This window comes from Bactrocera oleae, chromosome X (assembly GCF_042242935.1).
Source record: "Bactrocera oleae isolate idBacOlea1 chromosome X, idBacOlea1, whole genome shotgun sequence".
Lineage (NCBI taxonomy): Eukaryota > Metazoa > Arthropoda > Insecta > Diptera > Tephritidae > Bactrocera > Bactrocera oleae.
This window is the reverse complement of record NC_091541.1, coordinates 24,710,931-24,729,480: the sequence shown is the minus strand read 5'-3', so window position 1 is coordinate 24,729,480 and position 18,550 is coordinate 24,710,931.

The following is an 18,550-nucleotide window of genomic DNA, read 5'->3' as shown; positions in this document are numbered from 1 at the left end:
TTTTACAAACAATCCAGCTAATAAATTTTTTTTTTAATGATAACTCAGTACGAATAGATTGTAAACACCACAAAATCATCAAAATGTAAACAAAACATTCATGAGGAAGAGAAAGCACGCTCCGAAGTAATACAAGCTGTATATAATTGAATCATGATTGGAATGTCAAGAAAAATTAATTTTGCTGCTTCGCACGCATAATATCTCTTTTATTGAAATAAAAAAGAGCGGATGTCAGTTATTTGTCGAATTTTCATATTTTAGTCATCTGTCGATCGACCATTATAACGTTATTAACAACTGACAAAAGTTGATGGACATCTGTTGTTCGAGAACCATTCGTATTAGAATATTACGCCTAAGAATTTCGTTCTATCTTCATCGCAGCAGCAAACTCAAACTTTGTTTGCAAATGTAATACCAACATGTTTCCTCTTGAATCCGAAAGATTTGTGGATGAATTATAGGGATGACACGTCTGAGGATTTTTTGTGTTATTCTTTTTGTTGTAGGAGAGGGAATCTTACATAGATAGTGATATTTAATAGTATGCAGTATGTACGATTCGTACTATGCTAAGAGAAATAGTCCCAAGCATTATCCTGCCTGTAATAAGCACTCTCTCAGTTTTGAGTTCAGCAAATTGAAGTTTTGAGCTTCTAGTCACTGCTTTACCTGTTGTACAGTATCGCTTATAAATATAATATATTGGATTCACCAAATCTTTTGTTACTATTGTCACCGCAATATCGGCGGCATATTCGATTATCTATACTTCTTTAGGCAAAGGAAGGCGCAGTATATCATCATACTGTACATATAACAAAGTCGGCCAACGCAGTATTGCTTTTTGTCGTACATCCATCTATCCACTTCAATAGACTTTTCTACTATATCTGTAAGCTTCTTGATTGCATCAAGGATTGAGCGCTTTCGACGGAAGCCATATTGGTTGTCAGATAGGCTGCAAGTTTCTCTTTCCAAGTGATCTTCTAAACGGGCACAGACTACTTGTAGTCACTCCAGGATATTGATCTATCATGCTGAGTGGTCGATAAGAGCTCGGTTCCCCTGCCGGATTTTTCGCAGTAGTACCAGCCGTTTAATTTTCCATTTCTTTGGAAACACACCTTCTTGCAAGCATCGTGTATATAATACCGTGAATTGCTTTGCGTTCAGTTTTGTTCCGAGTTTCAGAGCCCTGTTCGGAATACCATCCAGTCTTGGTGCTTTAGACATTCTTGGCTTTGTTAGGAAATAGCTTTTTCACTACCTTTTGGTATCAGGTAGGTGCTTGTCCTTTGCCTCCTCCAATCCTTGACATTACGAGCTTATATACTTCACCCCAGGGGTTCTCGTCTACTTTGTCATATAAAGTTTTGGAGCAGGCATTTTTGCTCTGTTTTACGCCTTTTTGAGTTTGCTTCGTTTTTTCTTGAAAATATTACGAAGTACCGTATATTTCCTTCTTCTAGGCGCCGTGCTTTGTGACAATCGCCTCTCACTATTTCGATTTCACTGTCCAACCAATATGCTACATTTCTTCGAACAGTATGTTTCTTTTTGATCATAGCGGCATCGGCTTTAGTAATGTGATGAAAAAAAAAGTTTGGCCTGCTGGTCTACATCGTTAGATAGGTTGAGGTTTTCTTCAAGCATAAATTGGAAATGCTCCTCGTCCTGTGTTTTGATCTTCCACCCTTTGGCGTGAACATTTTGTTGGAAGACGATTCTCCTTCGTCGTTCCATGTCCTTGTTGGTATTATCATTATAGCCAGGTGATCACCCTGGGTATATGTATATGTTAGTTGTGGTTGTCATTGCTTCATTCACAACTTCTTCCAGTATGTTTTCATAATCAGCCTGGGACACAAGTATACTTGGCGGTATGTAGCAGCTGTAAAAATAGCAACATATTTTACCTCGTGTGAAATTGGCATTTTGGGTTACTGGTTTCTCTTGTATCACTTTATCTCCACATGCCCATATTGCGATCTCATTGGTGGTATCTGGGATTCACTTGTTAGTGCCTTTTATTATATTGTTCACAAATTATTGTTTCGTCAATATTGTTTTCATAAACCATCCTGCAATCCTGCAATAGATATATTGCTTCTTGTAGCGGAAGACTTATCACTGCTATTTGGGTGCCTGCATAAGCCGCTCTAATGCTTTTTATTGATTTTTCGTTGAAAAGACTAAGCTCTTTAACTTCTGCACGAATCGCTTCTGCAATATCCTCTTTCGTAGTGACATCGTCCATGTCACGCACTTCTACTGGTGTCTCTTGTTGCAGTGTTCTAATTTGTGCCTGGTCGCCTAGTATTTTTTCCTATATCCTCGTTGTATTTTTCAGTGCTTTCTCTTAGTGTTTTCTTCAGTTCAAGCAAAATCTGTCCTTTGGCTGTCTTCTTTACTCGGAAGAAGCTTTTGCCAAGCCCTTGCAGATTTCCATTATTTTTTTTACCGCTCGAAGTATGTCAGCGTACGTCATGTCACAATTTTGCAATTACAAATACATCAGGTCGTATGCGTATTGTGGAATATGTATTTTTCTTACTTCTATTCTTTTGCGTTTTATGTTGGACCATGGTCCAGTTAACTTCTGATGACGACTTCGTTCTTGGACCTTAATTATCACGGTTTTCACGTGGGAGGTTTTGGTCCCTTTTGGTGGTGTCCTTCTGCTCATTTGGTTGGTATCACGTAGCCTTTTAGGCGTTACTTCAACAACTGTTTGCTGGCTTGTTACACTTTGATTGGTTGGCAAAAATCCTCCGCTGAACCCTCCACGAGGGTGCCGACTGGGAATAGATACCACAGGTTCACGATGTGGGCAAGGGCGAGCTGGCGTCCTCCGTAATAAGTTAGCCTTACTTGCGTAGCGGGGCTATGCGCAAGCGGACATACTTTCCCCTACACTCGTGGGTCCAAAATTATGAGCCAAAATTTCAAAAACACAAACAACAAAAAGAAAAAGGAGTCCGGACCTCCTTCAAAAAGACCGGAGGGAGCGAGTTGTTCCCAGAGAAGAGCAGCGTTTGACACGAGCTCGACAGCCAAAGCGAGGACAGGAGCGAAGCTTGGTCCTGGAGCAAAGGCAAATGCTAAGGGGGCAGAAGCCAAGACTGGCGCCATGAAAGCAGCAGCGCTAGAGGCAGCCCATACCAACCCCTGTAGCCAAGGCTTGACAGCTAAGCAGGAGAAGGAAGGAGATGCCAAAAGCGATGCTGCCAGCAGTGGGTCAGCCAGAGAGTGGCCTTCCTTTAGGATTGACGACCCAACAAAAGCAAAGTATGCAGAGAGGCGACGCGCTGCATACCTGCTGAAGAAGGTGGAGCTGCAACCGCCAACCAATGAGGAGCTCGCAAAGAAGCTCCAGGAATCCATTGATTGCGAGAGAGCTGTTCTACCTAACTTCAAGCTAGAAGCGCCGGTAGTGGCAGCTAAAAGACAAAGGTCCGCTGAAGAGGCTAAGCCGTCAGCTAAGAGAGCTCCAGGGCCACCCCTGTCATGTGCGGATGCCGGATGGTATCAAGGGCAGATAAAGATGATAGCGTGTGACGACGAGAGATCGGTGCAGCTATATAAGGCAGCAATAGCTAAGGTAGGGGAGGTCTACCCCGGAGCCAAATTAGTAGCGGTAGACAGGAAAGATATCCCATCCCGACCGAGGGCAAGGGTATGGATCCCGGCTACACCATGGCTGTCGGACCAAATAATGTAGCTCATAAGAGCCTGCAACCCGAATCTGCCAACTGGGAGATGGAGATTCGTCAAGGCCTTTGACGACCCCGCAGCGGAATCTGGTGTGGAGACGAAACGAGCCACAATGCAGATTCTGTTACTTCTAACAAAAGAATCCGTAGAACCGCTAGCGAAAAGTGGCGGAGAAATCAACTACGGATTCACAAAAGTAAAGGTCATGACCTACAAGTCAGACGCCGATGCAGGAGAAAACTTGGCATCGGAATCGAAGTGCGAAGTCGAGGAAGATCCAGTGGAGTCCTCGAGTGACGCAGAGATCACAGATCAAGGTGAGTGTACTTCGGGGTCTGAGCTTGCGGACAGACTCTCTAAACTTTACACTGAGAGTGAGCTTTTAAGCGACTCTCATGATGATGCAGAGAAGACAATAACTAATGCGTCTTCTTCAAATTAGTCTACACCACAGCAAACTAGCGTCTCTAGCCCTAGTTAACCGCATGGCAGAAGAACGGCCTGTCTTTGTCCTCATTCAGGAGCCATGGGTTAATGGAGGGCGTATTTGCGGTCGGAGGACACCAGGATATAATCTATACGCGAATGGTTGTGTAGGTAAGCCTAGGACATGTATATTGGCTAGCAAAAAGCTTAATGTCTCTTTATTACACAGTTACAGTAGTAACGACACTACAGTGGTAAGCTGGGAGACGGGTAAGAAGAAATACCGGCTGGCATCATGCTACGTGCCGACGAGGTAGCAGTACCATCGCAGCTGTTCAAAGAGCTGGTACGAGACACCGAAGCATCCAAGTGTTCGATAATACTTGGGTGCGACTCCAATGCGCACCACAAACTATGGGGAAGCACGAATATTAATGAAAGGGGTGAGTTGCTCTTTAATTATTTAATAGGAAGTAAGCTTTTGCTATGTAACAAAGGTAGTACGCCAACATTTATAACAAGAAACCGACAGGAAGTATTAGATATAACACTGGTATCGGAAGAACTGGTGGATGAAATAACACATTGGAGGGTATTGGAGGAACATTCCTTCTCAGATCACCCCTGCATTAAGTGTATAATTGAAGAAAATGTAGTTAGGGAAGAGAAATTTAGGAATCATAGGAAAACGAACTGGCAGATGCACATGAAGGAGCTAAAAAAACGTATTCCTATGATTCCACCATTTCAACCGGAAAAGAAAGAGGACCTAGACATCCTCGTTAAACAATTCACAGATTCTTGTCGTCAAGCACTAGAAGCTTTGGCATGAAGCTTTTCCATTAACGTACAGTAGGGGAAGAATTAGACCTCCTTGGTAGTCTCCCATACTTAAGAACATGCAGAAAAATTGCAGAAAGCAATTCAATTTTGCAAACTTATCCCAAAAAGATATAGAGTGGGATAACTATCATAACCACCTACGGACATATAAAAAGGAGGTAAGAAAAGCAAAAAGAAATTCGTGGAAATCTTTTTGTAATGACATCGAGAATACGGCAGAAGCGTCTAGACTGAGAAAGATAATGACACAGTCGAAACATAGCATCGGATACCTTCAGAAGCCAGTTAATTGAACAGATGCTCTTGGGCAGGTCAATTATTTCAACGCTGGGAGCTTCAACGATGCACAGATCTGTCCGAAGGGGTACACCCCAAGGAGGCGTGTTATCCCCACTTCTCTGGATCCTGACAATGAATAAAATGCTTGTGGATCTAGAAAAGAAGGGGGTACATGTTGCGGCCTACGCTGATGATGTGGCAGTCTCGGTTAGGGGCAAGTTCCCGAACACCCTCGCTAGCCTTATGCAGACAATATTAAACGATATTAATCGCTGGGCCGTATCATGCGGACTGAATTTAAATGCTAGCAAGACAGAACTAGTATTGTTCACTAAGAAACACAGTACTCCAGAAATCACGCCGCCATTCTTAAATTCCACCAGGCTAACGGTAGGAAATAAAGCAAGCTAGTTGGGACTAATTTTGGAGAGGAAGCTTTTTTGGAAACAAACCTTGGAAGCGAGGGTGTACAAAGCAGCTACAGCGCTTTACACATGTAAAAGAATGGTGGGGTCCAGGTGGGGACTGACACCTCGGGTGGCTCACTGGCTGTACACAGCAATTGTAAAGCCGATCAGGACCTACGGTATAGTAGTATGGTGGCCAATTACAGAAAAGAAATATGCGATTAGAAGCATGGAAAGTATACAAAGAGCAGCTAGTATTTGCATCAGTGGAGCTCTCAGAACTATTCCAAGCCAGGCACACAACATAATTTTACACTTGCTGCCAACAGATCTGTATTGCAAGCAAATGGCAGCGAAGTCAGCTCTGAGACTGAGGCAATCCTCCCTACTAGTCGCCAGCAACAAGGGGCATTCAATGATACTTAGAAAGTTCCCGTTTCTTTCCATAACTACGGATTTTCGCAATCCTATGGAGCTGAACCTAAATCCGGTCCTCAATATTGCCTTCCCCTCCAGAGAGAAGTGGAAAAGGGACATAGTGGACAAGGAAGCAGGAATAAGCTTCTATACGGATGGTTCCAAACTGGATAACCGAGTAGGCTGCGGTGTCTTCTCGGCTAAACTAGATACCAAAATCGCCTTCCGGTTACCAGACCACTGCAGTGTCTTCCAAGCAGAGGTTACTGCAATTAAAGAAAGCCTTCTTGTACTAACAAAAAGTGTAATCACAACAAGAAGTGACCGAATATTAATTGTTATTTATGTTTTGTATATTGGTTTCACGCTCGATTGTGTGGTTAGGGTAGCTTGTTAAAACCTTTGCATTTTTTTTTTTGTTGGCACGCAATTTTAATGTCCATATGTTTATGTGCGTATAACTACGCCTACTTCCCATATAAGAAACGTTTAAATTCCGTCCGAATCTTTCTCTTTACAGTATACAAATTAAACATCAACAAAGTCATCTTGTGTCAAAAAATTTTCGGATTCGGACTATAACTTTTGGCAAAAAACGTGTAAAAGCAGCTCAACTTTTCCCTTAGACCCCATATACCTAACATAAATATTTTCGAATCTCCGGTTCACTTTATCCCGCAAAAATCGAAATTGAATGACAACAATGCCTACTTCCCATATAACAAACGTTTAAATTCCGTCTGAATCTTTCACTTTACAGCATACAAATCAAACATCAACAAAGTCATCTTACGTCAAAAAATTGTCGAATTCGATCGATAACTTTTGCCAAAAAAAGTGTAAAAGCAACTGAACTCTTCCCTTAGTGCGCATTTACGTAACACAAATATTTTCGAATATCCGGTTCACTTTATACTGCATCTATCTGTTAATATGTAAGAAATCTTAAATTCAAAAATAATCCTTTTATAATAGCAGTCTATCTTTTTTCCTTAAATGGATAAAATTACAGCGATTATTTCCTTAGTTTGATATACTTAAAGTTTTGCCAAAACCTGAAGGTGTTCCTCCGCCTTTGTATCTTGCAAGAGTATGAAATGTTCGGTTACACTCGAACTTAGCCCTTCCTTACTTCTTTAATATTATCAAATGTGTGTTTGTTGTTATATGTATATATATATTTGTTTTATTGCCACTGTACTTTTGTTTTTCGGGATTATTAGTTTCTGTCATTATCTCGTAATAAATGCTCTTTGTTGTTATTTATTTGTTGCCGTCATGGAAAAATAGAACTTCGTAATTTCTTTGTAAGATTGATATTGCTTTATATTCCTTGTTATTTAGGTTCTTTAGCAATCATTATCAGTAAATTGCTGGCATACATACTTTTTAAAGTTATATTATTAATATTTACAGTTTTGAGCTACGATTAATTGCCTTGACACTATTATGCACTATTTTTGGAGCTTTTGACATAACTCGCGTGAAGCAGGGAAATAAGGATTAATTTATATATATAAAGATTTAAAGGGAATAATTCGATTTTACTTTGAATTACATATCGATTATTTACATTTGTTTCGATTTCAGAAAATTCGAGCGATCGTACGAATAGATGAAGATATTAAGCACCTCAGAGAGAAAATGCAACAGGATACCGCTAAAACAGTGGAAATTTTTGCACTATAAATCTCTTCTCAACAAAAAGAAAATATACACAAACTATGCACTATAAGGAATCAGCTGAGTTTGAAATATTCAATATTTATTACTAATTTCCGAATCAATTATTTAAAACACATTCGAATTTCATTTAGAATTAAGAATCTAATAAAAATTAGTTAGCCGATAGAATTTTATGCTTAAAACTTTTCCCTGTTTAGCGTGTGTATTTAAATTTATCTTACACATTCATGATATATCTACATGAATTAATTACATGGTTTGTACAATATATTCTAATTGTAAAAAATAATTCTTATTACATAGGTAATCCTAAAAGTCAGAAAAAAATTTTTAAAACATAATTTAAATAAACAAGCGAGCCTTAGTGATCGCTAAGAATGTTTGTTAAAGAAAATTTTATATAAGTTTTGATTGTACATACATGTAGAAGTTTCACAACTATCTATTTGGATTTCGATTACTTGTAGAAGTTTTTTAGATTTTTTTGACTCTCCAGATTTGATCGCTAATTTTCAGGTTGTTCCGATTTGTTTATTAAAATATACTTAAGATTAGTTAACAATTTATTTTATTTTAATCTAAATTATTATTGTTGGTGTTATATTTCTAATTTACGGAACTGTAAACTCTGTAATTCTATTCAATAGGTTTTAATTGTTATTTTTAATTTAGTATATTATATGTGTATATTAAAATTATAATGGTTAATTTGCAACTCATGTGCTGTTTAGTTGATAAGCAATGATATTTAGAAATCTCTGACAATTACTAAGTAAAGTGATTAAAACGTTGTCAAAATAAGTGTATTAATTATTACATGTGGTAGGTGTGCAATGTTATCATACACAAAGTTCAAAGCGAAGAATTATAATTCACCTTATACCTATTATAGGTACACAAAAATATTACACATTAAAAAGTCAAAAAGTCATTTTCGCATTGTACTTAAACTCCTATGCATTTACACAAATTGTATACCTTCAACAAGTTTTATTAAATACTAATATTCGAAGATAACGTGTAAGACCCATTGCTTGCCAAATGCAAAATATGCACTTTTCTGTCGAATATTGAATTTTTAATTCATAATATCACGTTTTGTCAACACCTGCAGATATTTCACAACCTTAATTAAGTTGGTCCCGATGTTTATAACGTCCAGAAGGAAATTTCGGAGATCCTATATAATATATATATGAATGATTAGCGTGACGAGCTGAGTGGATTTAGCCACGTCCCTCTGTCTGTATATCTGCGAACTGGTCTCTCAGTTTTGGAGATATCGATCACGTCTTTTTTACCCAAGAAGCCGCTCATTTGTCGGAATCGCCGATATCGAACGATATGCTTATTCGCTGCCATACAAACTGATCGATCAAAATCAAGTCCTGGTATGGAAAACTTATTAATTTGTGAAGGGTATCATAACGTCGGTGCAACTAAATTTTAAGTTTTTTTTATCGTTTTTATTATTTTCTATTTTATGTAAAAGGAACCACGAAGTGATCTATTTCTATTATATACTCGTATATGTATATATATATATATAAATTAATTTTTTTTCGTATGCCCTTTATAAAATCGTGAACTATGATCAGGTGATGATCTTTAGCAAAATTGTTGTGTATGGGCCAACGAAGGTTTCTGAGTTGGTATGACCAATTTTTGACAGATGACTTCACGGCCATTCCAATATAAATTGTGAACATCATGTCTGACTTACATTGAACAGATAATGGCACTGTTTTTTTGCGTCCAGTGTACATCGAGAAAAATTAAATCTAAAATAATATCAGCTGCCACGAGCGAAACTCGAGAACGGCTGAACCAATTTTAGTTTTAGAATATTCGTGGAAGTCAGGGAAGGTTTAAACGGTGAGAAAATATAAAAAAATTGTGAAGAAAATACTAAAAACGTTAGTTTTATTGTATCATAGAATAGATAAGGGTAGAGGTTTACACCGCGACCTATGATCAATTGTGCCCTCCCCTAGGTCGCAGCGACTCATATAGCCCCAGCATATTGATAAAACCCAATATACTGCTAGGTGATAGTGAGGCGATGCAATCCCTGTTAGGAAACATGGATCCCAGGGCCTTAACTCTGCGTCTGCAGACTGCTGTGCAGTCCACTAGCAGGTGTTCTGGGGTCTCCGACTCCATGTCACAGAACCGGCAGTTGCCAGAAAAGACTAAGCCCATGTTAAATAAATGCTTGTTGCGCCTGCAATGTCCGGTGTAGAACGCGACAAGTAGCCGGAATGTATTTCTCGGGAGATTGATTACGATACCGTCTGAGGATAAACCCCCCAAACCTAGCATGGCGTATGCCTTGGGGATGTTGCCAATGTCTCTCCCTGCCTGCTCTTTCCTCTTTACGGAGCAGCTCTTCAATGGTATGTGGACCAACCGCTATATACGGTTCTGGTCCTACCATTTTTGTGGAGGCTGCAGAGCGAGCCAACTCGTCAGCCAGTTCATTTCCTGATATACCCCTGTGACCAGGCACCTAGATGAGGTGCACTCTATTGTGGCTTGATAGACTATTCAGCCGTTCTATGCAAATACTCTTATTGCGATTGTTGAGTCGAAGGTTTATCTCCGTCGATGTACGACTTGATAGTGCTATCCGTTAGGAGGAGGTCCAGCGTGGAATCATTCCATTCCGCCTTACTGGGACGAGATTACCTTCCCTTTGCCAAACCCTTCTGCTGTCATTTGAAACAGGGTCTGTTTGGCCGTCTGTTCGATCACTATATGTAACGGTGTGAGCTCCAGCATTACTTCCAGAGCTGCAGTCGGACTAGTACGCATCGCGCCCGACGCGCAGATGCAGGCAAGTCGTTGCAGCTTCGATAGTCGAAGTCCCACCGAAGTCTGCGATGCTTTGGAAACCCAAGCCACCGCTCTATATGTTATGATCGGTCTCACAATCATGGTGTACAGCCATCTGATAATCCTCGGGTTGCAGCCCCATGATTACCCAGCAAGTCGATTGCACACCATGAGTGCTTTCGTAACTTTGGCTAATGTCAGGTCCATATATTGCTTCCATCGTAGAATGGAATCCAGCGTGAGGCCCAGGTATTTGACTGTGTTAGCCATGGCAGTAACCTGCGCCTGGTGAATGGTATGATTGTAGTCTTTGAGGGGAGATGTTTAGACCAACCCCACTACACCATTTCTTTGCCAACCCCAATCTACTTTGTACAATATCGCAGGGAGTGTCTGCGAACTTACCCCTGGCTAAAATAACAATATCGTCCGCATATCCTTGACAGCGGATTCCATTGCTAGTTAGCAGCTCGAGTAGATCGTCCACAACTAGGCTCCACAGTAGGTGGATAGCACTCCGCCCTGTGGACCACCTCTTGTTGTGCCAAGACGAATCTTGGTATCGCTCACTGTGGTTTCAGCTATGTCAAGGAAGGCGCATATCAGCACCTCACTCCCATCCAACGAACTTCGAATCTCAGAGTTTAGCTGATACAGAGCAGTATTGGTTGATCTGCCCACTCTGAAAGCATGCTGATTCGCGTGTAGCGGTGCAGCCTTCAGCACCTTTAATCTTGTTTCGTGATCAATGATCTTTTCCATACTTTTAAGTAGGAAGGAAGTTAGACTTATTGGTAAGCGCATAACTCAACAACGCCTGGACCAATTTTAACAATTTTTTTTCCTAAATGTTCGGCGAAGTCCAAGGATGGTTTTTACGGTTTTAATTTAAAATTCGAATAATTTCCAGAAAACCCCTTAAAATAGCCCTTTTCTTTTTTCGCATACAATGGTTTTCCAACTAAAATGTAGTATTGCCATTCAATAAAGATGGCTTCGCAATATTATTTCTTTTGTTTTAGTTTCGGAACGCGACATAAAATGCATTACATGTCATTACATCTGTCAAACAAACCGCGTTTAAAAAATCATTTTATTATCCTCTATAAATAATCTATAATTTAAAAATTGATCACTGAATGTGTTGCTAAGCTCGAATCTCTAGAACAGCTGAACCGATTTCGCCAATTCTTCTTTTAGAATATTGCTTGAAGCACGAGGATGGTTCTTACTCCTATATAAATTCGTAATTATAACTTTATGTATTTATGTATGTATATACGAGAGAGTCGTATTAGTTACAATATTTATAACTCAAAAACGGTTTAACAAATTTGGCTAAAAATTGGTGAGGAGATAGCTTAGAATCGTCTATTTTAAGCGTTTGCTACTGTTGTTAATGAAAATGAAAACGTAAATTATCTAGATATACTCGGAATGACATCACATAATCTTCGGTTGAAAATTATTAAGAGTAATTTCAATTCACCTCAATTATGCAACGGTACACGTTTGGTAATCAAAAAGAATACAAAAAATTACAGGACATTATCGTAGCAACCATTTTGACTCCAAAATTTAATGGAGAAGCCACGATTTCCTATGATACGGTCAGTTATTGTTAAAAATTAAGCTTGAGCGTTGCTGTGGCTAAGGTATACATAATTTATAAACTATTCAATACAGCGAAATTGTATTTATGAATAAAAACGAAAACGTTACTTGCGGTGTAAGAAGAACCCCGCGGATCACTTCCAAATTAAGCACAAATAGCCACAGCAACGCGTGGACGGGATCCTCTAGTAATAATATAAATAAGTACCGCACTTCATATCACAGATAATTATACATATAACAAGTAAGGAAGGGCTAAGTTCGGATGTAACCGAACATTTTATACTCTCGCAAAGTCAAATGGTATACTCGTTTGAGATTTCTTTGTGGATTGACTGATATTTTCGGTAGAAGGTCAACTATAGGCACTGGGGTCCACATATTTAGTACTTAGGGGTTTGAACAGTTTTGGTTCGATTTAGACAATTTTTGGCCGCATAATTTTGGTGGCATACTTTAATTGCATTATTCACGCAAAGTTTTACCCCGATATAATCATTGTTACCTGATTTGCATAGTGGAAAGTGAAAGAATCAGTTGGAATTGAAAATGGTGTGACATGGGAAGTAAGCGTGGTTGTAGTCCGATTTCGCGCACTATGACATAGAAACATGAAAAGAACGTTATGCACCGAATTTGGTTGAATTCGGTTGAGCAGATCTCAAGATATGGGTTTTCACCTAAAAGTGGGCTGTGCCACGCCCACTGACTAATTTTGAACGCGATTCCTATAAAGCCAATTTATACCATCTCAGAGATAAAATTTAATGTCTCTGGCGTATTTAGTGCTTGAGTTATCGCGCTTTTAGTAGTGTTTAACAGTACCGTTATATGGGGAGTGGGCGGAGTTGCCACCCGATTTCAACTATTTTCACACCGTCAATAGAAGTGCTAAAAATATTTGCTTCTAGTAAATTTTGTTATTATAGCATTAGCGGTTTAGGATATATGCACATTAAACCTATTAGAGGCGGGACCACGCCCACTTTTAAAAAAAAAGTTCTAACTGCAGATGCCCCTCCCTAATGTGATCCTGTGTACCAAATAAGAGTCTTGTATCTTATTGCGGAGCTTAGTTATGGCAAGTTATTTGTTTTTGATTAATGGCGTTTTGTGGGCGTAGCAGTGGTCCGATTACGCCCATCTGCAATACCAACCGTCTCACGGTAACAAGAAACATGTCTACCAAGTTTCATAAAGATATCTCAATTTTTACTCAAGTTAGAGCTTGCACGGACGGACGGACGGACAGACAGTCACCCGGATTTCAACTCGTCTCTTCATCCTGATCATTTATATATATATAACCCTATATCTAACTCGATTAGTTTTAGGTGATACAAACATCCGTTAGGTGAACAAAACTATTATACTCTGTAGCAACAGGTTGCGAGAGTATAAAAACAGATCCAAAGTTATATTAAAAATCTAAATTATGCGCAAGACCGAAAAAAAAGTCCATCGGCGGATGGACGTTATAATCATTAACAATATTTAATATACGCTGATTGTGACACATGGAAGCAGTTTTGGTTTTTTCGGCGGATCAGTACGAACATAGTGTTCCAATCGTATATATACAAGGGCTTCCTCATCACATCACATTATTTGTACGATGGCCACCGTCAACGGTCGTTTGATAATGATTTCCGAGAGAAAATGTTGGTACAGTCCGACCACGACGATTGACACTACCAGTCCATGTAGTCTCAAAATAATCGAGCAGCTCCTCAGCATTATCCTTGAAGACCGTAGTTTTCATTAACTCACGGCAATCAGCCTCGGGAACAAATGCGAGAACATACAACATTCTGAACTGCAATCCAAAGTCAATATCTCCGGCATATCGAGCTTGTAGTCCACATCCCTGAATTCTCCTCCATAGACTCTGCCCAAAATTAAAAAACACCCACCCATTAGTACACCAACAACTCGTAATCCGTCGTAATAATTTTAGGGTTTATGCTATACACCTGGTAAAAAATCGAAGGAACGACATAAAATGTTCCGTCGGCAAACCAAGTATCTGATGCTTGAAGATAACTTAAGTTACGCCCAGTTGTAAAAATAATATATAATATCTTCCACGGCGATTATTAGGCAGCTCAAGTGAATCACATAACAAGTATCGGGAGTATCTCATTATCAGCTCTTATACGAGACACTGTTCGGCACATGTTCGAACAATTACCAAGTACACCGATAGCAGACGGAGAGCGGTGTCTTTTGTAGCTTCGATTTTGAAAGGCTCAGGGCATGTTTGTGGTCAAAATCTTGTATAGGCGATCCTAAAATATCATAAAAAATGTATCAACATATTACACAAGTATTATAATATGATATAACAACATGTATAATGAAAAAAATACTTACCGTTCCGGGACTAAGACGTTGATAACACCGATCAAGGCACGTTTCCTTGGTGTAATGAATACATCGCCAAATAATTTTATTATCACCATAGCGATAATAACTATACATAAAACCTTTTTCGCAAAGGGTTTTCTTTCCTTTTTGATTAATAATAAAATGGAGAGACATTTTGTTATTATACAAAGTGGCAACAGTTACAATCACAACACATCAGCAATGCCTCGAAATATTGTATTAAATGCAAACTAACAGGTGAAAATGATAGAAGCGACCTTCACAAAAGTGAAAGGAATATAGTGAAGAAATAAAGCATAGAGTAGAGAATATCAAACCATTTAATAGCTATAACCACGATACTTCAGCAATACCTCCTAAAAACATTACATTGCCTTTCGTTTGGTGGTTTTCACCCCTTAACCCCCACTAGGGGTTTCACTCTCGCCTGGTAACTTTTTGCAATTAGAAATTATAGCAGGATATATTTTTACCATGAGATATTTTAACCACGACAAATTTTGTATGATAAATTATTGCTAAGAAAATTTGACGTGAGAAATTATTGCATGAGAAAAAATAGACGTCCACCTTTGTCGATTGCCCGAACACAACAATTTGTCAAAACTGCTTTAATTCATAATGTCACAATCAGATATTCTGTTTTATTTTAATGATTCAAAAATATATTTTACAAACAATCCAGCTAATAAATTTTTTTTTAATGATAACTCAGTACGAATAGATTGTAAACACCACAAAATCATCAAAATGTAAACAAAACATTCATGAGGAAGAGAAAGCACGCTCCGAAGTAATACAAGCTGTATATAATTGAATCATGATTGGAATGTCAAGAAAAATTAATTTTGCTGCTTCGCACGCATAATATCTCTTTTATTGAAATAAAAAAGAGCGGATGTCAGTTATTTGTCGAATTTTCATATTTTAGTCATCTGTCGATCGACGATTATAACGTTATTAACAACTGACAAAAGTTGATGGACATCTGTTGTTCGAGAACCATTCGTATTAGAATATTACGCCTAAGAATTTCGTTCTATCTTCATCGCAGCAGCAAACTCAAACTTTGTTTGCAAATGTAATACCAACATGTTTCCTCTTGAATCCGAAAGATTTGTGGATGAATTATAGGGATGACACGTCTGAGGATTTTTTGTGTTATTCTTTTTGTTGTAGGAGAGGAAATCTTACATAGATAGTGATATTTAATAGTATGCAGTATGTACGATTCGTACTATGCTAAGAGAAATAGTCCCAAGCATTATCCTGCCTGTAATAAGCACTCTCTCAGTTTTGAGTTCAGCAAATTGAAGTTTTGAGCTTCTAGCCACTGCTTTACCTGTTGTACCTATTGTCACCGCAATATCGGCGGCATATTCGATTATCTATACTTCTTTAGGCAAAGGAAGGCGCAGTATATCATCATACTGTACATATAACAAAGTCGGCCAACGCAGTATTGCTTTTTGTCGTACATCCATCTATCCACTTCAATAGACTTTTCTACTATATCTGTAAGCTTCTTGATTGCATCAACGATTGAGCGCTTTCGACGGAAGCCATATTGGTTGTCGGATAGGCTGCAAGTTTCTCTTTCCAAGTGATCTTCTAAACGGGCACAGACTACTTGTAGTCACTCCAGGATATTGATCTATCATGCTGAGTGGTCGATAAGAGCTCGGTTCCCCTGCCGGTTTTTTCGTAGTAGTACCAGCCGTTTAATTTTCCATTTCTTTGGAAACACACCTTCTTGCAAGCATCGTGTATATAATACCGTGAATTGCTTTGCGTTCAGTTTCATTCCGAGTTTCAGAGCCCTGTTCGGAATACCATCCAGTCTTGGTGCTTTAGACATTCTTGGCTTTGTTAGGAAATAGCTTTTTCACTTCCTTTTGGTATCAGGTAGGTGCTTGTCCTTTGCCTCCTCCAATCCTTGACATTACGAGCTTATATACTTCACCCCAGGGGTTCTCGTCTACTTTGTCATATAAAGTTTTGGAGCAGGCATTTTTGCTCTGTTTTACGCCTTTTTGAGCTTGCTTCGTTTTTTCTTGAAAATATTACGAAGTACCGTATATTTCCTTCTTCTAGGCGCCGTGCTTTGTGACAATCGCCTCTCACTATTTCGATTTCACTGTCCAACCAATATGCTACATTTCTTCGAACAGTATGTTTCTTTTTGATCATAGCGGCATCGGCTTTAGTAATGTGTTGAAAAAAAAGTTTGGCCTGCTGGTCTACATCGTTAGATAGGTTGAGGTTTTCTTCAAGCATAAATTGGAAATGTTCCTCGTCCTGTGTTTTGATCTTCCACCCTTTGGCCTGAACATTTTGGTGGAAGACCTTCTCCTTGGTCGTTCCATGTCCTTGTTGGTATTATCATTATAGCCAGGTGATCACTTTGGGTATATGTATATGTCTGTTGATCGAAATAAGGCTCTGCTGGCAGTAAAGATATGTCAATAATGAAGCCACGCCCATTCTTCTCAATAGTTTTTTGTGTCCCTGTGTTGAACAGTACAACGTCTAGCAGAGCGAAGGCCTTGAACAGTGTACTAACTCTCTGGTTAGTGGCTTTGCTTCACCATTCTAGAGCCCAAGCATTAAAGTCCCCTGCAATTATGTTAGGTGTGGTTGTCATTGCTTCATTCACAACTTCTTCCAGTATATTTTCATAAACAGCCTGGGACACAAGTATACTTGGCGGTATGTAGCACCTGTAAAAATAGCAACATATTTTACCTCGTGTGAAATTGGCATTTTGGGTTACTGGTTTATCTTGTATCACTTTATCTCCACATGCCCATATTGCGATCTCATTGGTGGTATCTGGGATTCACTTGTTAGTGCCTTTTATTATATTGTTTACAAATTATTGTTTCGTCATTATTGTTTTCATAAACCATCCTGCAATCCTGCAATAGATATATTGCTTCTTGTAGCGGAAGACTTATCACTGCTATTTGGGTGCCTGCATAAGCCGCTCTAATGCTTTTTATTGATTTTTCGTTGAAAAGACTAAGCTCTTTAACTTCTGCAATATTCCCTTTCGTAGTGACATCGTTCATGTCACGCACTTCTACTGTTGTCTCTTGTTGCAGTGTTCTAATTTGTGCCTGATCGCCTAGTATTTTTTCCTATATCCTCGTTGTATTCTTCAGTGCTTTCTCTTAGTGTTTTCTTCAGTTCAAGCAAAATCTGTCCTTTGGCTGTCTTCTTTACTCGGAAGAAGCTTTTGCCAAGCCCTTGCAGATTTCCATTATTTTTTTTACCGCTCGAAGTATGTCAGCGTACGTCATGTCACAATTTTGCAATTACAAATACATCAGGTCGTATGCGTATTGTGGAATATGTATTTTTCTTACTTCTATTCTTTTGCGTTTTATGTTGGACCATGGTCCAGTTAACTTCTGATGACGACTTCGTTCTTGGACCTTAATTATCACGGTTTTCACGTGGGAGGTTTTGGTCCCTTTTGGTGGTGTCCTTCTGCTCATTTGGTTGGTATCACGTAGCCTTTTAGGCGTTACTTCAACAACTGTTTGCTGGCTTGTTACACTTTGATTGGTTGGCAAAAATCCTCCGCTGAACCCTCCACGAGGGTGCCGACTGGGAATAGATACCACAGGTTCACGATGTGGGCAAGGGCGAGCTGGCGTCCTCCGTAATAAGTTAGCCTTACTTGCGTAGCGGGGCTATGCGCAAGCGGACATACTTTCCCCTACACTCGTGGGTCCAAAATTATGAGCCAAAATTTCAAAAACACAAACAACAAAAAGAAAAAGGAGTCCGGACCTCCTTCAAAAAGACCGGAGGGAGCGAGTTGTTCCCAGAGAAGAGCAGCGTTTGACACGAGCTCGACAGCCAAAGCGAGGACAGGAGCGAAGCTTGGTCCTGGAGCAAAGGCAAATGCTAAGGGGGCAGAAGCCAAG